The sequence below is a fragment of the Sus scrofa genome, chromosome 9 (genome assembly GCF_000003025.6).
Source record: "Sus scrofa isolate TJ Tabasco breed Duroc chromosome 9, Sscrofa11.1, whole genome shotgun sequence".
Taxonomy (NCBI): Eukaryota; Metazoa; Chordata; class Mammalia; order Artiodactyla; family Suidae; genus Sus; species Sus scrofa.
This window is the reverse complement of record NC_010451.4, coordinates 120144320-120162638: the sequence shown is the minus strand read 5'-3', so window position 1 is coordinate 120162638 and position 18319 is coordinate 120144320. Positions and strand designations below refer to the sequence as shown.

The following is an 18319-nucleotide window of genomic DNA, read 5'->3' as shown; positions in this document are numbered from 1 at the left end:
TTCAATGCCCCATGAATGTCTCTGGAAAAGGTAGTCCTTCTAGAGGGAATGCAGCATTGTAGTCATAAGCCTGCATTTTCTTTCCTAGAGCAGCCAACTCCCTATCTACGAAATAACTGCTAAAGCTGCTCTTGTGATTTTAATGAACTAATTAATATCTTCACCTAAGCTCGAATAATAGCACACATGTTTATGCTATCAACCTGAAATGCAGCAAAAAGGATAAAAAGATCATTTTCTATCATTAAAAGCATTTATGTTCTCTCACCATTTTGTATAGGAACAAGAAAATATTTAATGAAAGCTCCTTATTACTAACAAAGTCATAAGAATGAGCACAGATGCTGTGCTTACCAACACAGCTCCAGTCACCCTATCCACCAGCAGCACACTCGTAAGAGCTCAGATCTCATGGAAATCTCCAGGTAGAATCGGTTGCATCTCCTAATTCCTGCTCAATCATTATCCATCTCCATCTCTCTGACCCTACCTAATGGACCCTGCTTTCTGAGGATTTTCTGGGTCTAGAATTACCAAAACGTCCTTACTAAACTTCGAGCAGACTGAAAGAACTACTCACTTGCTATGTCAGGCTTTCGGAAGACAGAGGCTGTCTCAACCTGACACCTTGCTTACCTTTCTCTGAGTAATAGTACATTTGTTTTCCTTGTAGTAAGAAGACACAACTGGGAGGGGTGTGAACTCTAAAGCTCAGAGAGTGAGGTGAGGAGACAAATTGCTTCCACTGTTGTTCAGGTAAAAACTCGTAAAAGAGAGACTTTGGGGTTCACAGATTAAGTGTGGTGAGAGATTCAGTGCCACCTGTGACTCAGCAAGGCTGACAGAGGTTCCCCCTGCCATGGGATAAGGCACGAGAAGCAGTGGATGGTTGGGGGGAAACTCCAGAAGTGTTGTTTTGGGCCAGTGAGGTCAGGAGGGACCCTCCAAATCGACAGAAGGAGGAGTCCATGGGAAGTATTAGGGACAGCCTTGTCTAGTGGATTTATTAAAATGCCCATGACAGGTTCTTAATCGAAGGCCTGATGTTCTCAATAATTTCCATGTTAAGGTAGGCTTATTGACATAATTACTTTTTCTCACACTGGAGACTCTTCTGCTAACCAATTACTGTTGTTGTTGTTGTGGTTATAACTGGCCCCCATTCAGAGCTTTTGGCTTATAAATAGCATGTGTTGTCAGAGACACTTAACTAAGAGGACAAATGATTCCCACCTAAGATAAGAATGTGTGTGATTGACAGAATGAAGCCCTTTGGTTGCCAAAGGCCTATAGACACATATGCACCCCACATGTTTTAGGAATGGAACATACCTGCAAACTAAAAACTATCAGGTCACACGTGCTTAAGACCCTGGAAGAAAGTACCCAGGAGGTGTACACTTAGTTATTAAGAAAAGCTAAATAAATGTGATGTTTTTGACCGGGCTTTTCTTCACTTGAGCAGAATGACAATATTTTACAAGTCAACCAGGATATAGATAAAGATGTGAACCAACTTCTCACCTTCCATGCAAAGCCTAACCTCAGTAGTTATTAAAAAATAAATGGGATTTAAATAGAAAAAAAGGAGTTCAGATCTGGCATTTGCAACCAGGCACACTCGATGGTGGACTTGTTAACTTGGACAACGGCATGCACCAACACTGCACTTATCAGAACCAAGACTTGTGACTATAATAACTCTTTATGGTCCTTGTGGCCACATAATGATATTAATTCTCCCATTTCATTCCTAAAATACTTCTCTGAAGTGGATGTGGTTTTCCCCGCAAGGGGAAAAAAAAAATTTCCACATCTAAAATTATTTTTCACGTGTCTCACCCGAAAAAGTCAAGCAAGGATTTCTCTACGCATCTCACATCAGCCACTGGCTTAACAATGAGTCACCCACTCAACGTGCAAGATGCACAAAACAACCTGCTAGTTGCTGTGGAGATACCAAAGTGAAGGTACAGTCTTGTATCTAAGAGGTCCCAATCTAGTAAAAAAGATACACAGCAAACTTATTAAAAGCATAAGGACAAAATGAATCGACTGACAAGGGATTAATCTCCAAAATTTATAAACAACTTCTGCAGCTCCATACCAAAAAAACAAACAACCCCATCTAAAAATGGGCAGAAGATCTAAACAGACAATTCTCCAAAGAAGACATACAGACGGCCAAGAAACATGAAAAGATGTTCAGTGTCACTCATTATTAGAGAAATGCAAATCAAAACCACTATGAGGTACCACTTTACACCAGCCAGAATAGCCATCATCCAAAAGTCTAAAAACAGTAAGTGCTGGAGAGGGTGTGGAGAAAAAGGAACCCTAGTACACTGTTGGTGGGATTGTAAATTGGTGCAACCACTGTGGAAAGCAGTATGGAGATTCCTCAGAAAACCAAACAGAACTACCATTTGATCCAGCAATCCCACTCCTGGGCATCTATCCAGAGAAAACCACGACTCGCAGAGACACATGTTCATTGCAGCACTATTTACAATAGTCAAGACATGGAAACAACCTAAATGTCCATCGATAGAGGAGTGGATCCAGAAGATGTGGTACATATACACAATGGAATATTACTCAGCCATTAAAAAGAACAAAATACCAGCATTTTTAGCAACATGGATGGACCTAGAAACTATCATGCTAAGTGAAGTCAGCCATACAATGAGACACCAACATCAAATGCTTTCACTGACATGTGAAATCTGAAAAAAGGACAGACGGAACTTCTTTGCAGAACAGATGCTGACTCACAGACACTGAAAAACTTATGGTCTCCGGAGGAGACAGTTTGGGGGGTGGGGGAATGTGATGGGGTTGTGGGATGGATATCCTGTGAAATCAGATTGTTATGATCATTATACAACTACAGATGTGATAAATTCATTTGAGTAATAAAAAAATGAAAAAAAAGCATACGGACATACATTCAGTACTAGAGGTTAAAAAAAAAAAGCTGTTTATCAGAGATAAATGCTGTGAATTCTGATTAGCAGAATGATGCAAACAATTGCCAAGAGGCAATATCGAATTGGGCCTCAACATAGATGAGGTGGGTGCAGTGAGAGATCAGAGCAAGACAATCAAGGCTGATGGCCCGATGAGAGCAGAGGCCCAGGTACGAGAATGCCCAGGGAACCTGAGGCAGTCCTGTGAGGCCAGAACTCAGAGTATCTGTGGTGGGTAAAGACGGATGAGATTAGAGAGCCAAGCCTGAGTCAGATTACAGAGGACCTTCAGTCCTTGCAAATTTGGATTTCATCCTGTAGGTAATGTAGATCCAGGAAAAGTGTTTAAGCAAGTAGAGTAATATGATTCAGTTAGTGTTTTTAGGAAGACAATGCCAAACAAGTAGTGAAAAGAGTAATACAGAAGAAAGGAAACAGAACCAAGAAGACATAGATGGGTAGGTTGAACATTCCAGTAGAGATGTTCAGATGACCAACTGGGAATTCAGGTCTAAGTCTGAGAAATTAAAGCCAGAAATGAGATTTAAAAGTTACTGAGGTGCTCTCATCATGGCTCAGTGGTTAATGAACCTGACTAGCAAACATGAGGACACAGGTTCGATCCCTGGCCTCACTCAGTGGGATTAGGATCCAGCATTGCTGTGAGCCGTGGTGTAGGTTGTGGACGCCGTTCAGATCCCACGTAACTGTGGCTCTAGCAGAGGCCAGTGGCTACAGCTCCAATTTGACTCCTAGCCTAAGAACTTCCATATGCCATTGGTGTAGCCCTACACACACACACACACACACACACACACACAAAGTGACTGACACCAAGATGATATTTAGAAATACAAAAATATTTACATCTACAGAGAAAGGACAAAGCAAGCACAGAAGGATAAGGATAAATAAGACCTCTAGATACCTGCACTTGTGAAGAGGGAAATAGTAAAGAAGGTACAATGAGGGGAAACTACAACTGAAAGGAAAAAGGTCACCAGGGTCAGGAAAGGGGAGCTCCAAAAAGGGGAAGGAAGTTGATCATTAGAAACTTTGAAGAGAGAGGGTGAAAGGACAGGAGTCATGGAACTTAGCACATTTCTGATCTGGTGGAAATTTCACTGGCAGATGAAATCAGATTTCGGGTATAGAAAAAAATCATTAGGTAGTGAGCACAAATAAACTGCTCTTTAGAAAAAGCTGATGAAGAACTGACATGGCACTAAAGTGTCCTTATTTTTGCAATCAGTTCTAGAACCAGCTAATACACCAAAAACTTAAGAATGTGCCTGTTCCTGGAGAAGGCTGTTAAGTAAAATCAGTGAGAAGAGGGCATAGACTCCATGTGCTTTTTTGGTTTTAATTTATCTAGCTTCGAAAATAAGAGTAAATCTTATAAATTAAATATGTATAATAATAAAGTGGGAGGAATAGGCTAAGAGGACATTATACCATGTATTGAACAAGCATGGAAACTTGCTTTAGTTATTGCCTGATTACTCATTTGCTTAGATTTATATGCCCTTACTGTTAATTCAATCCCAATTTGCTTCCTGTTGTTTCAATTCATTCCATTGTATCAGTTGTCTTCTTAGAGAAGTCCTCATAGCAGCCTGTTCTGACTGCTCCAGTCGGAACCAACTATCTTCATTCTGTGGCTGGTACCAAGTTGTGTAACGGGGCGCCCTCTGCAGCATCCTCCTGAGTGATCCTTTGTATCTCCCTGGTGCTGAATCTTCTCTCCTACATCCCACATCCTGCTCATTCTCGGTGAAGGATATATTTCAGGGAAAATGATGTGTAGGAGGCAATTTTTTAAAACTGGTATGGCTGAAAATGTCTTTATCCTCATGTGCGATGAATGGCGTATAGCTAAATATAGAAATCTGTATTGAAATAATCTTTCTTCAGAAATCTAAGGGCACTCCTCATTGTTTCATACCTTCTGATACTGCTGACAGAAGTCTCAAGGCATTCTGACTCCTGATCCTTAGTTTGTAATCTGATTTTCCTTTGTTTGGCAGTTTGCAAAATGCCTCTTTGTCATCAGAGAGAAACTGAAATTTCCTGAAAATGTGCCTTGTCATAGGCACTTAGTAATTCCTTTAAATCTGGAACCTCATACCCTTCAGCTGTGGGAAATCTTAAATTATTTTGCTAGTGATTTTGTCCAGTTTTTCTTTTTCTGGACCTCACCGTTTTGGCTTCCGAGACTGATAATTACTTTATCTCCCCGTCCCCCAACACACACACTTTCTGGGATATTTCCTTATTTCCATCTTCTAACCCTTTTATTGAGTTTTATTTCTTTTTTTTTTTTTAACAACAGCAGCACTTTGGCTTTGTTTAAGACTCTATTCTTGTCTTGTGTATGTAATATTTTCTCTCTCTAAAGATAATGATAATTTTCTTTTTTAAGTTTTTCTATTCCCTGTATATTCCTCTAATTTTTTTTTTCTTTTCTTTTTCTTTTTTTTTTTTTTGTCTTTTGTCTTTTTAGGGCTGTACCGTGGCATATGGAGGTTCCCAGGCTAGGGGTCAGATCCGTGCATCGTCTGCAACCTGCACCACAGCTCACGGCAACACTGGATCCTTAACTCACTGAGCGAGGCCAGGGACTGAACTGGCAACCTCACGGTTCCTAGTTGGATTCATTTCTACTGTGCCATGACAGGAACTCCCAAGATTCTTTTTCCTTCTGTTTTTTATGTGTTTTGGATCTCTTTCATGCTAGAGGCTTTCTCTCAGATGTCTACCAGTCTTGGGAACGTCAGTGTTCTTAGGTCTTTCCTCTGGGGCTGATTAAATACCCCAACGTCACTCTTCTGACCTCCTGCCTGCAGGGTAAAGGCATGTGAGGGAGAGAGATGGAATGGTCTCATCCTTCAGTGTGCAGGTGCTCATGTTATCCCACTGTATTTGATAAAGTACCCTGTGGTCTCAATTTGGCTGGTACACCCCGGCCTGGAGAGCCTTGAGTTTTCTCCCCCAGAGAATTAACTCACAGCCTTCTATGACCGTAGAGGTGGGGGTGGAAGAGGAAATTGTTCAGTGGTCTGGAGAAGAGGAGACTGAGGGACCTACTACTGTGTTCCTGATGCCACTGATTCCAGAGCTATTTGAAGAATCTGCGGTAACAATCAGGTTGGTTCTTGGCTTTCTTTGTTGCCAAATTGAAATTTGGCTTTCACATCAGCAGAGTCATTTACCACACTCCATTTACTTTCCAGCTTTCTTTTTTTTGTTCTTTGGTTTGTTTTTTTTTTAAGAGCCGCATCTGCAGCATATGGAAGTTCCCAGGATAAGGGTCAAATAAGAGCTGCAGCTGCTCTAACACCACAGCTCACGGCAAGGCCAGATCCTAAACTCACTGAGCAGGGTCAGGGATTGAACCTGCATCTGCATGGATACTAGGCGGGTTCGATACACCTGAGCCACAATGGGAACTCCTGCTTTCCAGCTTTCAATTCATTACTATGTATTGTTATTTTTTGGTTGTTTTCTTCTTTGTCATTCTTCTTATTCTTGAAGGACCATGTCTTTAAAAGGACAGCCCTACTACAGTTGTAATGGGCTTTCTGGAAGGAATACAATTATATGCGTATGTTCAATCCACCATTTTTTTCCCTCAGAAGTCCAGGGAGAATCTAAAAACCATTCCTGATTGTTCATGCCACTCGTTACCACTCCCATCTGATTCTCCAACCAAAAGAGTGGTTCACTAAGACTAACACTGCCTTAGGACTGGTCAAGAGAGGCCTCTCACCTGGGCAGCACATTTCATTATTTTTTAATTTTTTAAAGTGTGTTCTTTTGTTTTAGCTTTATTTTTTTATTTTTTATTATAGTTGACTTGCAATGTTATGTTAATTTCTTCTGTACATCAAACTGACATATATATACACACACGCACATTCTTTTTCTCATATTATCATGTTCTATCACAAGTGATTAGTGAACTTTGCAGCACACTTGAGAGAACTCTACTCAGGTAGTTTGGGGCACCAACCCCAACAGCGCTTGGATGGACTGGCCGGGCTGTCCACATGTATATTTGTGGGGCCTCTCGTGAAATGGGACCAAATTTGAAAATTCCAGCCTGACCTTCCAGAATGTTATAAAAGTACACAAAGTTGAAGCATAGAATGTATTTAAGAAAAAAAAAAGGTTGTTTAGACTAACTTAAATATTAAGATATATGATATACTTTCTTAATTTAGCAAGTAGCTGGTCCACAATTAAACACGGACTTCCTTCATGACTTCCCTTCATGATTTCCCAGGTCTTCTGGATTTACAGCAACCCTGACAACAGCCTCTACAAATGACTTAGCTGAATCAGAATAGAAATCTTTTATTTAAGACACTTTACTGCCATCTGCTGGACATTTTATGAAATAATGACAAATCAACAATGACAACTAAATGACATATATCCCGAGTTGCTAGGCAACACATAATTTGTGCCCAATCAGACAGGAAGCAATGCCTTGGGATTACTTTTGGCAAAACTGAACTAATCTCTACTGTGCCAGGATAAGGGTGGGGAGGAAGATAAAAGAGCAAATCAGGTATCTAGACATCCACTTCTAACTTGGAATAAATTGTGGTCTGACACCTTGACTTAGAACTGGGAACTAATTTCCTCATTAAAAAAATGATTTAGCTGCCAATATAAATCTACCCCATAAAGGTGAAATTAAAAAATGGCTTTAATACCACACCAAGACCAGCCCACCCACCAGCAAGCCGGTAACCAATGAATGAGGCAGGGCCTGGCAGCCTTCTGGGCCAGGGGCTAGCCCTGCCTATCAGAGCACCCATGGTAGTCAGCTCCACCACAAGAGAGGATACACGGAGCCCACATACGGGGCATACCTAGAGTACACAGCTCTGTGATCACGGCAGTGTGCTGCTGGGCCCCACAGGATGACGCCTACACAGGCCATTTATCCAAGATCAGAAAACGTAAGTGGGCTAAGATTGAGAAAGAGACTTAGACAAAATAAGAAGACAGAAGAACATGTTCCAAACAAAAGAACAAGACAAAAACCCCAAAAGAAGAACTAATCAAAGAAGATATAAGCAATCTACCCAATGAACAGTTCATGGTAATGATCAAAAAATGCTCAATGAACGTGGGAGAAGAATGGATGAACATAGTGAGGAGTTTAACAAACAGAAAATATAAAGAAGAACCAAACAGAGCTGAAGAATACAATAACTGAAATAAAAAATATACTAGAAGGAATCAAAAGTAGATTGCATGATACAGAGGAACAGATCAGTGAACAGAAAGAATAGTAGAAATCACCCAAGCTGAACAGAAAAGAGAAGAAAAAATTAAAAAAAAAATAGGAATAGTTTTTAAGATACTCGAGACAGTATCAATCATACTAACATTCTCATTATGGGGGCACCAAAAGGAGAAGTGAGAGAAGGGAGCAGAGAACTTATTTGAAGAAATAATAACTGAAAACCTTCCTAGCCTGGAAAAGGAAACAGACATCCAAATCCAGGAAACACAGAGAGTCCCAAACAAATGAACCCAAAGAGGTCCACTGAAGATGAATTAGAACCGAAAGGACAAAAATTAAAGGTAAAGAGAGACTCTTAAAAGCAGCAAGAGCAAAGCAACTAGTTATGTACAAGGAAACAACCATCAGACTATCAGCTGGCTTTTCAGCAAAAACTTTGCAAGCCAAAAAGGAGCGGCACGATATATTCAAAATGATGGGGCGGGGGGACTGTAACCAAGAATCCACAACCTGGAAAGGCTATCATTCAGATTTGAAGGAGGAGAAAGAGTTTTACAGAGAAGCAAAAGCTAAAAGAGTTCAGCATCATTAAGTTGGCTTTACAAAAAAATGTTTCAAAGACTTTACTAAGTGGAGAAGAAAAGATGATAGCTAGAAATATGAAAATTACAAAAGGAAAAAATCTCATGGGTAAAGGCAAACACATAGTAAAAGTAGTAAATCAACCACTTCCAAAGCTGATAGGAAGGTTAAAAGACAAAAGTAGTAAAATCGTCTATATCTACAATAAGCAGTTAAGGGATAGACAAAACAAAAGATGTAAAATGTGACATCACAAACATTAAACATGGGAGAGATTTAAAATGTAAGGTGGTTAAAACAATCACATATAGACAGGTTGTTACATATGAACTTCACGGTAACTACAACCCCAAAGTTTCTAACTGATACACACAAAAAATAGAGAGAGGAATCCAAAAATGAGACTAAATTCTATGAAAAGAGAGCCAGGGTAGCAACACATATCAAAAAAAAATACACTTTAAAACAAAGATTGTAACAGGAGACAAAGAAGACATTATTTTATAATGAAGGGCTCAATCCAACAGGAAGGCATAACAATTGTAAATACCTATGTAATCAATATAGGAACACCAAAATACATAAAGCAAAGATTAACAAATATTAAAGGGAGAAACTGACAGTAAGACAATAGCAGTAGATGACTTTAATACCACACTCACCTCAGTGGATACATCATCCAGACAGACAATCAATAAGAAACACTGGCCTAAACAACACATTAGACTCGGGGAATGTAATAGATACATACAGAGAAGAGTCAATCCGAAAGCAGAATACACATTCCTTTCACGTGCACATTCTCCCAAACATATCACATTCTAGGCAACAAAACAAATATCAATATATTTAAGAATACTGAAATCATATCAAGCACATTTTCTGAACACAAAAGTATAAGACTAGAAATCGACCATGAGGGAGTTCCTGTTGTAGCTCAGTGGTAACAAACCCAACTAGTATCCATGAGGTTGCAGGTTTGATTCCTGGCCTCATTCAGTGCGTTAAGGATCCAGCATTGCTGTGAGCTGTAGTGTAGGTCACAGATGAGGCTTAGATCCCATGTTTCTGCGGCTGTGGCAAAGGCCGGCAGCTGCAGCTCTGATTCAACCCCTAGCCTGGGAATTTCCATATGCCGCACATTCAGCCTTAAAAAGCAAGCAAACAAACAAACAAACAAACCATGAGAAGAAAACTGTAAGAAATACAAACATATGGAGGTGAAACAGCATGTTACTAGACAATCATCAATGGTCACTGAAGAAATCAAAGAGGGAATCAAAAAATACCTGGAGAAAAATGAAAATAAAAACACAACAACCCAGGAGTTCCCCTCATGGCTCAGCAGAAACGAATCTGACTAGCACTCATGAGGACATAGGTTCGATCCCTGGCCTCATTCAGTGGGTTAAGGATCCGGTGTTGCCATGAGCTTTGGTGTAGGTCGAAGACATGGCTCGGATCTGACGTTGCTGTGGCTGTGGCGTAGGCCAGCGGCTATAGCTTCAATTCAACCCCTAGCCTGAGTACCTCCATATGCTGCAACTGCAGCCCTAAAAAGCAAAAAACAAAAACAAAAAAACAAAACCCACAATGACCTTAAATCTATGGGTTGCAGCAGAAGTAGTTTCTTAGAGGGAAGTTTATAGCAATACAAGCCTACCTCAAGAAACAAGAAAAATCTCAAATAAGCAATCTGGCCTTACACTTAAAAGGATTAGACAAAGAAGATGCAAAACCCAAAGTTAAGAGAAAGAAAGAAATCATAACTATTAGATCAGAAACACAAGGAGACTAAAGAAAAAAAAAAAAAAAAGCAAGCAAGCAAGCAAAGATCAATGAGACCAAGAGGAAATTTTTTGAAAAGATAAACAAAAATTGAAAAAACTTAGCCAGACTCATGAAGAATAAGAATAAAAAAAGAGGGGGCAATGGAGTTCCTGCCATGGTGCAGAGAAAATGAATCTGACTAGGAACCATGAGGTTATGGGTTTGATCCCGGGCCTCGATCAGGGGGTTAAGGATCCTGTGCTGCTGTGAGCTGTAGTGTAGATCACAGACATGGCTCAGATCTGGCGTTGCTGTGGCTCTGGCGTAGGCTGGTGGCAACAGCTCAGATTCGACCCCTAGCCTGGGAACCTCCATATGCTGCAGGTGTGGCCCTAAAAAGACAAAAAGACCAAAAAAAAAAAAAAAAGGAGGGGCCAAAAAAATGAAATCAGATTCAAGAAGTTATGATTGACAGCAAGAAATACAAAAGACCATGAGATGATGATGAATTAATAGATGCCAATGAAATGGACAACTAGACAAAATGAACAAATTTCTAGAAATGTTCAATCTCCCAAAACAGAATAAGGAAGAAACAGAAAATATGAACAGATTGCCAGGAATAAAACTGAATGAGTGATTTTTTAAAAACTTCCAACAAACACAAAAAAGTTCAAGGCTAGAGGGTTAACAGGTAAGTTCTACCAAACACTTAAAAAAGAGTTAACACCATTCTACAATGAGTCCCAAAAACTGAAGAGAAAGGAACACTTCAGAACTCATTCTATGATGCCATCATCACCCTGATATCGAAATCAGATACTATGAAAGAAATTACATGATAATATCACTGATGAACATACATTCAAAAATCCTAGACAATTATTAGCAAACCAAATTCAACAATACATTAAAAGGGTCATACCCCATTATGAAGCGGAATTTATCCCAGGCATGCAGAGATGGTTTGATATCTTCATATCAATAAATGTATAGGCCACATTAACAAACTGAAAATAAAAATCATACGATCACTTCAACAGATGCAAAAAAAAGCTTCTATCAAAATTCAACATTTAGGGAGTTCCTGCTGTGATGCTGTGGGTTAAGAATCCAACTGCAGCAGTTCAGGTGGCTGAAGAGGTACAGGTTTGATCCTCAGCCTGGGCAGTTAAAGGATCTGGTGTTGCTGCACCTTTGGTATAGGTTGCAGCTGAGACTTAGATTCAATCCCTGGCCAGCAGAGATAAAAAATATGTTGTGGGTGCATCCGTAAAAAATAAAGAAATTTTTAAAAATTCAACATAATTTATGATTAAAAAATCTTAACCAAGTGTGTATAGAGGAAATATTCCTCAACATAATAAAGGCCATATATGACAAACCCACAGCCAACATCATACCAAACAGCTGAAAGCATTTCCCATGAGATTAGGAACAAGACAAGGATACCCATTCTTGCCACTCTGATTCAACATAGTACTTGCAGTCCTAGCCACAGCAGACAAGAAAAAAAGAAATGAAAAGAATCCAGACTGGAAAGGAAGAAGTCAAACCGTCATTGTTTGCAGATGACATGATTCTATATATAGAAAATCCTCAAGATGCCACCAAAAGAACTATTACAACTAATAAATGAATTTAGCAAAGCTGTAGGCTGCAAAACTAACATAAGAAATTGGATGCATGTCTATATACTAATAACAAACTATCAGAAAGAGACATTAAGAAAACAACTTCATTTACAACTGCATCATAAAGAATAAAATACCTAGGAATTAATCAAACCAAGGATTAAAAACCCCGTAAACTATAAGATACTGATGAAAGAAATTAAAGATAACACAAATAAATGTAAAGATACATTGTGCTTATAAGATGGGAAGAATTAATACTGTTAAAGTGACCACACTACCCAAGGTCATCTATAGATTTGGTGTAATCCCTATCAAAATACCATTTTTTCTACAGAAATAGAAGAAAATATTCTAAAATTTGTAGGAAAACACAAAGACCTCAAATTGCCAAAACAATCATGAGAGAGAAGAACAGAGGTGGAGGTATTATGCTCCCTGATGTTCTGGTACAGAGCTGTAATGATCAAAATGGTATGGGACTGGCACAAACACAGACACATAGATCAATCAGTGTAACAAATAAACCCATGCTTATATGGTCAATTAATCAACGACAAAGGAAGCAAAAATACTTAACAAGGAAAAGATAGCCTCTTCGATAAATGATGTTGGGAAAACATGCAAAAGATTCAAACTGGATTACCTTCTTACACTACGTATAAGAATAAACTCAAAGTGGATTAAAGACCTAAATATAAGATCTGAGACCGTAAAACTCCTACAGGAAAACGAAGGCAGTATGCTCTTTAACATTGTTCTTAGCAGTGTTTTTTGGATCTGTCTCCTTTGGAAAAGGAAACAAAAGCAAAAATAAATAAACGGAAGTATATCAAACAACAACTTTTACACAGTGAAGATATGTACCATATATACATGAATTCAATAGCCAATTTAAGTACAAAGTGCTAGTACACACAGTCTCTTGTTGTTGTTTTTTTTTAATTTTTTGCTTTTTAGGGCCACACCTGTGGCATATCGAAGTTCCCAGGCTAGGGGTGGGAACTGGAGCGGCAGCTGCCCCCCACAACCACAGCCATGGCAAGGCAGGATCTGAGCCGCATCTGAGTCCTACACTGCAGCTCACAGCGACAACCAGATCCTTGACCCACTGCGGGGCCAGGGATCGAACCTGCATCCTCTTGGATACTAGTCGAGTTCGAGTTTGTTATCATTGAGCCACAATGGGAACTCCCACAGTCATTATTTATCAGGATTTTAAAATCTATTTTTTTAAATGGAAGGATAAATTTCTTGTAACATGAAATCTTCATCACTCTCACTTCCCCTTCTTTCAATGTTATCATTACTACCCTGTATTGCATAGAAGATTTTAGCATTTTGAAAATACTCCATAAATGATCGAGACACTCCTAAGCGTGTAGGTCTTGGGAATAAAGAGAGAGTCATTGCCAGTTTACACATCAAGCTAGAACTCAGGCTAATTTAACAGAGAAGGTCAGGGTTAAAGCAATGATTTCAATAATCAATATCGCCTAATAATTTTGATTAAAAGAGTTTTCCTTTTCATTAATTTTATAAATGCTTTGGAAAGTATATTTTGCTTTTTAATATTTACTTTCTTAAAATGTTCTTCCAATTTTTATCACTGGGTCAAGAGACTTAAGAAAACATGGATCCAAGTTTAATTTTTCCTTAAGGTTTTTCCAATTTGTTTTCCTTTTTTTGGTGGTGTTATTTTAGATTTTCTGTTTGACTTCTTCACTTTCATAAACATGAAAATTCTGCATAGCTAACTTTGACTCTATAAGACTTTTGATGTATTTTTCTAAGGCTTGCTAACATGTATCAAAGGTATATTATATGAAATTATAATTTTAGGTACATTTACTAAATGTTTCTGGGTTTTGAGGACTTCATGATAATGAAACAAATTTACTTATCACAGGCATAGTTTTTTAAAAATCCAGAGATGTATAAGTAAGACCATGGGAGTACTTTTAAGATTTATCACAATGTAATACACTATAGGTATAAAGATCTCTGCAGCTTTGAGTTACTAGATGTTTGGTTTTAAACTTGTCAGTTTAATCTGAACGTTTTGTTTGAGAATGGAGAAAGTGCCTATTTATGAATGTTTGCACTTTCTGATTAAACCAGCTTTACGATCACACTTTTGATGCCTCCTGCCAATGGGAATTCTTGCTCACCTTAGGCTCCAACTTTACTTTGCTCATTTGGGCATGAGAGTATGACCTTTATTGGAATGTCAAAGAAACGCCACAACCAGGTTGGACAGGGTTCTCAACTTACCTTTGTGCTAACAACTCCCAGCCAGGCAGCAGACGACATGCAGTAGTAAGAGACAAATTTTCTCCCATAAATGTATGCACCACAAATGTCCACTGTTCAGCTTTCACCTTCCCCTATGTTACATTTTTTTAATGTAACAGGTTATATTTGTATGGAAAGTGAATATGTACTATTTCTAGTTCATGTGGCCAATCTATATAGCTCCTGTATTGTCTGTCTGCAAAGACTATACCATCTGAAGATGTAATTTCCTTTTGAAAATTCAGCAAATCAAGCTTTTGCACGGCCTGAATTTGAAAAATCTTTTTGATGACTAAATTAAAATCTGGGTATTGTCACTAGGGGAAAATAGTTTTTCCCAGGTTTTCTGAATTTGGAATGGGTGCTTTCAACATGATGATCATACGCCTTAAGAAAACATCTCATTTCCTATGGAAAAGAATCTGCTGTATCAAAATCTGCATCATGTGCCAGGGTAAACATAAAATTTTTGTATCCTGGGTAATGTGCAAATTGCTGAATGCAAGAGTCGGAGAACTAGTGAGTGAGAAGCACATTCTGTGCTTAACCCCTCCCCCTGCCCCCCACCTCCCGCAACACACACTTTTTTCTCCTAAGTTCTTGACATGTGCTAGGTTTCTCATCACTGTGCATCTGCTGTGTTGAACAATGTGTGCGGCACAAACACAGGCCTTTCCAGCTTTTTACATTCTGGTTTCTTCACCAGTTTGAAAGCTCCAGTGTACAGTAAACTGGCAGCACTCATGAAAGTTCTTCACAGATCCTTATATTCATGGGGCTCCTTTCTGATACCAATTCTCTAAGGTAGAAGAAAGGTGCGTGGCATTTTTCCACTGTCTCACACCTGAAATCAAAATGCACGCACTGCTTTACGTCCACGGAAACGGATCCCTCCTCCTCGAGGTTCCTCTACTGGAGAGGAACGCAGGGAACGGAGAGCTTGCGAAGGGAGAGAATCACGCAAAACAGAAGGGCTTCTCACACACCTGACTGACATATTTCGGAAGCAAAATTCTGCATTTTCGCTCTTCTTCTCTTGTCAGTCCTTTGCTAGTGCTTGCTCATCGTCCTAACCTCTAGCCATTCCAAGGCTTCATCTTGAACTTTTCTCTTCCACCTAAACGCATTTCCTGGCGATTTCATTCAAATCACATTTTCTTCAAGCACCATCTTTTTGCTAAAAGTCTTCAATTTGTTATCGCCAGTCTGCACTGGCGATAATAATATACCTTAATTTCCAAATTTACATATTTCTACTTGTACACCTTAGACGCTCCTCAAGCTAAACATGTCTAAACCAAGCTCTTGGTCCAAAGTGTCAAACTTGCTTCTCCTAGTGTCCCTTATTTTAAGAAATAACAACTTCATTCTTCCAGCTGCTCTAGGCAAAATGTTTCAGTCTTCTGTTTCTCACTTTCCACATTAGATCCAATAAGCAAACTGGTTCATTAGCGCCACCTTCAAATATATCCAGAATCTGGTCACTTCTCAGCCCTTCCGCTACTACCGTTATGGCCCAAGTTCTATCATTTCTTGTCTAGATGGCTGCAATAGCATCCTAATTGGTCTCTAAACTCCCCTTCTTGCATCCCAAGTCTCCATATAGAAGTTAGCTGCTTCTGATCCAACAGAGGAAAAGCCAAAGCTTCTACGATAACCTATGAGACCTTTACATCTGCTTGCCAAAGAGCCGAATGATGTCATCTCCAGCTCTATGCTGTTTCTGGAACACTCTAAACACCTTCTTACTTTATACTAGCTCTTCCCGAGTGGAACCCCACACTCCCGACATCTACATGCCTTATTCCCATACTTTCATCGGATCTTAACAGTGAGGCGTTCGTGACCTTAACTAAAATTTACTTCCTTATATTTTCTAGCCTTGTTCCCTACTTTATTTTCTTTGTACTTGTCAACATCTAGCACAGCATACGTTTTACTTATTACTCTTGCTTATTGTCTGTCCTCCTCAACAGAATGTAAACTCTACCAAGGAAGAGATTTCTATTTTCTTTTCCCCCAATGCTATATCTCAAGTGCACTTGGCACATAGTTGTCTCTCTGCCACACGAATGTTTTTTAAACATAAAAATCAATAAAAGCCACACACTAATATACCACAGTAAGAGCATGTGCTGTAAATAGTCATCAGTAATCCATCTTTCCAGCTATATAAGAATTTCTAAAGGCAGATCTTACGTCTTTTTTGTCTTAAGGATGGGCATAAAATGTTACCTATAAGCAATTACTCAATTAAATATATGACAGCAGGAAATTCTGCCTAAACCTTTGGGACATAAAAATAGAACAACAGAATAATTATGTAATTCAAAATTAGATTGGCATGTAAAGAATAGCTCTAAAAGTAGTCTTTTCCCTGCTAATATTTATGAGCAATAGCTTCCAGTACTAACTTGGAATCCATCCCCAAAATGATCATGGACTACCATGATTCAAGACGGCTGCCAGGATTCGAGGGCAGAAGGTGGAAGGTAGAGGACTGCCTCTGGGCTACACTCCTTGGCCACCTCATCTGAGCCTGTCTTTGGGACCTGCACCTGCAATGCTGGAGACATTTAACAATTTACTATATATTTCTCTCTTCTATAAAATCATAATAATTATTCAGACTATAATTACACTTCCTCAAAATCAATTGACTTTTAGGGATCAAAGCGTGAGCAGTCAAAGGAACCTGAAGAAGTGACAAAGATAGTCACCAACATCACACTGCAAATAATGATAACAAAGGAGTTGAAAGAAAGTGATTCCAACCCAGTCCAATCCATTATAACTAATAGGCGAAATACAAACAGGCTCTTAAATGGTTACGGCCAGACAGGCTTGCAATATAATTTAAGCCCACACCTAAACTGGTTTCAACAGATGCTAAAGAAGTACAATAGGGAAAGGATAAAAGGAAAACTTGACGTTTCCAAGTGTGACTCCTGGCACAGAAGTGTTTGCTAACCTAACTTCCATAATAGCAACAAATGTCAGAGGATAAAATGAGAACTAAAGGACTCAAATTTTGACTAAGAATCTGAGTTCCACTTAGAAAATGAAATGAAAAGAAGAAAAAGGCAAAAACAGACAAAAAGCCAAAAACCTTGATTTTCAAAAATACAACAAAGTCACAGCATCATCCACATTAACTAACATAGAGACAGTCAATTCTTCCCTTTTATCTACCTACTAAATAGCAAACAATAATACCACAAAACACCAAAGAAAACTCGTACTTTTAAAATTCTTTCATTGTTTTATTTAATCTTAATTATGTTCCCTTAAAATTAACCCGATTGCTCTAATTATTTAAATACTGATTAGTAAGCCTGCAAAACACTAAACAGAGTCATTTGGTAGGAAATAGGGAAACAGCCACTTTGATACTGACATGAATTCTTTGTGTAACAATTCCAGTGGGTTTTTTGTTTTTTGGGTGTTTTTTGATGTCTCCCTTCTGTCACCCACTCTAACCACAGTCTTGAATATAACTTAACACGGGCCATATAAAATTAGCTGAGTTAAATTAGCCTGATCTGACATTACATTATACAAGACAACATTAATAGCTGTGTCAGCAGGGCTCAAACCATTTAATACTGTTTCCATCCAAAACAGACCACCTAACACTTTCAAAATTTCAAGCCAAACAGTAAATTCAGAAATAACACACCATCCAACTTGCCTAGGAGTTTAGGGTAACTTCACTTGGGCTCAGACAAATATTTTATCTCCGTAAAATAACTTTGCTGCCTCTTGGTTATAAGGAATAAAACTTTCTAATGACCTCTAACTTTCGGTTA

The 18319-nt window shown here is 38.8% G+C and overlaps 1 protein-coding gene across 10 annotated transcripts in view; it reads right to left on the bottom strand.

The window, feature by feature from the left end:
- RASAL2 (RAS protein activator like 2) overlaps positions 1 to 18319 on the bottom strand; it is a 388515-nt gene that overhangs the window by 167179 nt on the left and 203017 nt on the right. The gene's annotated exons all lie outside the window — the stretch shown is intronic.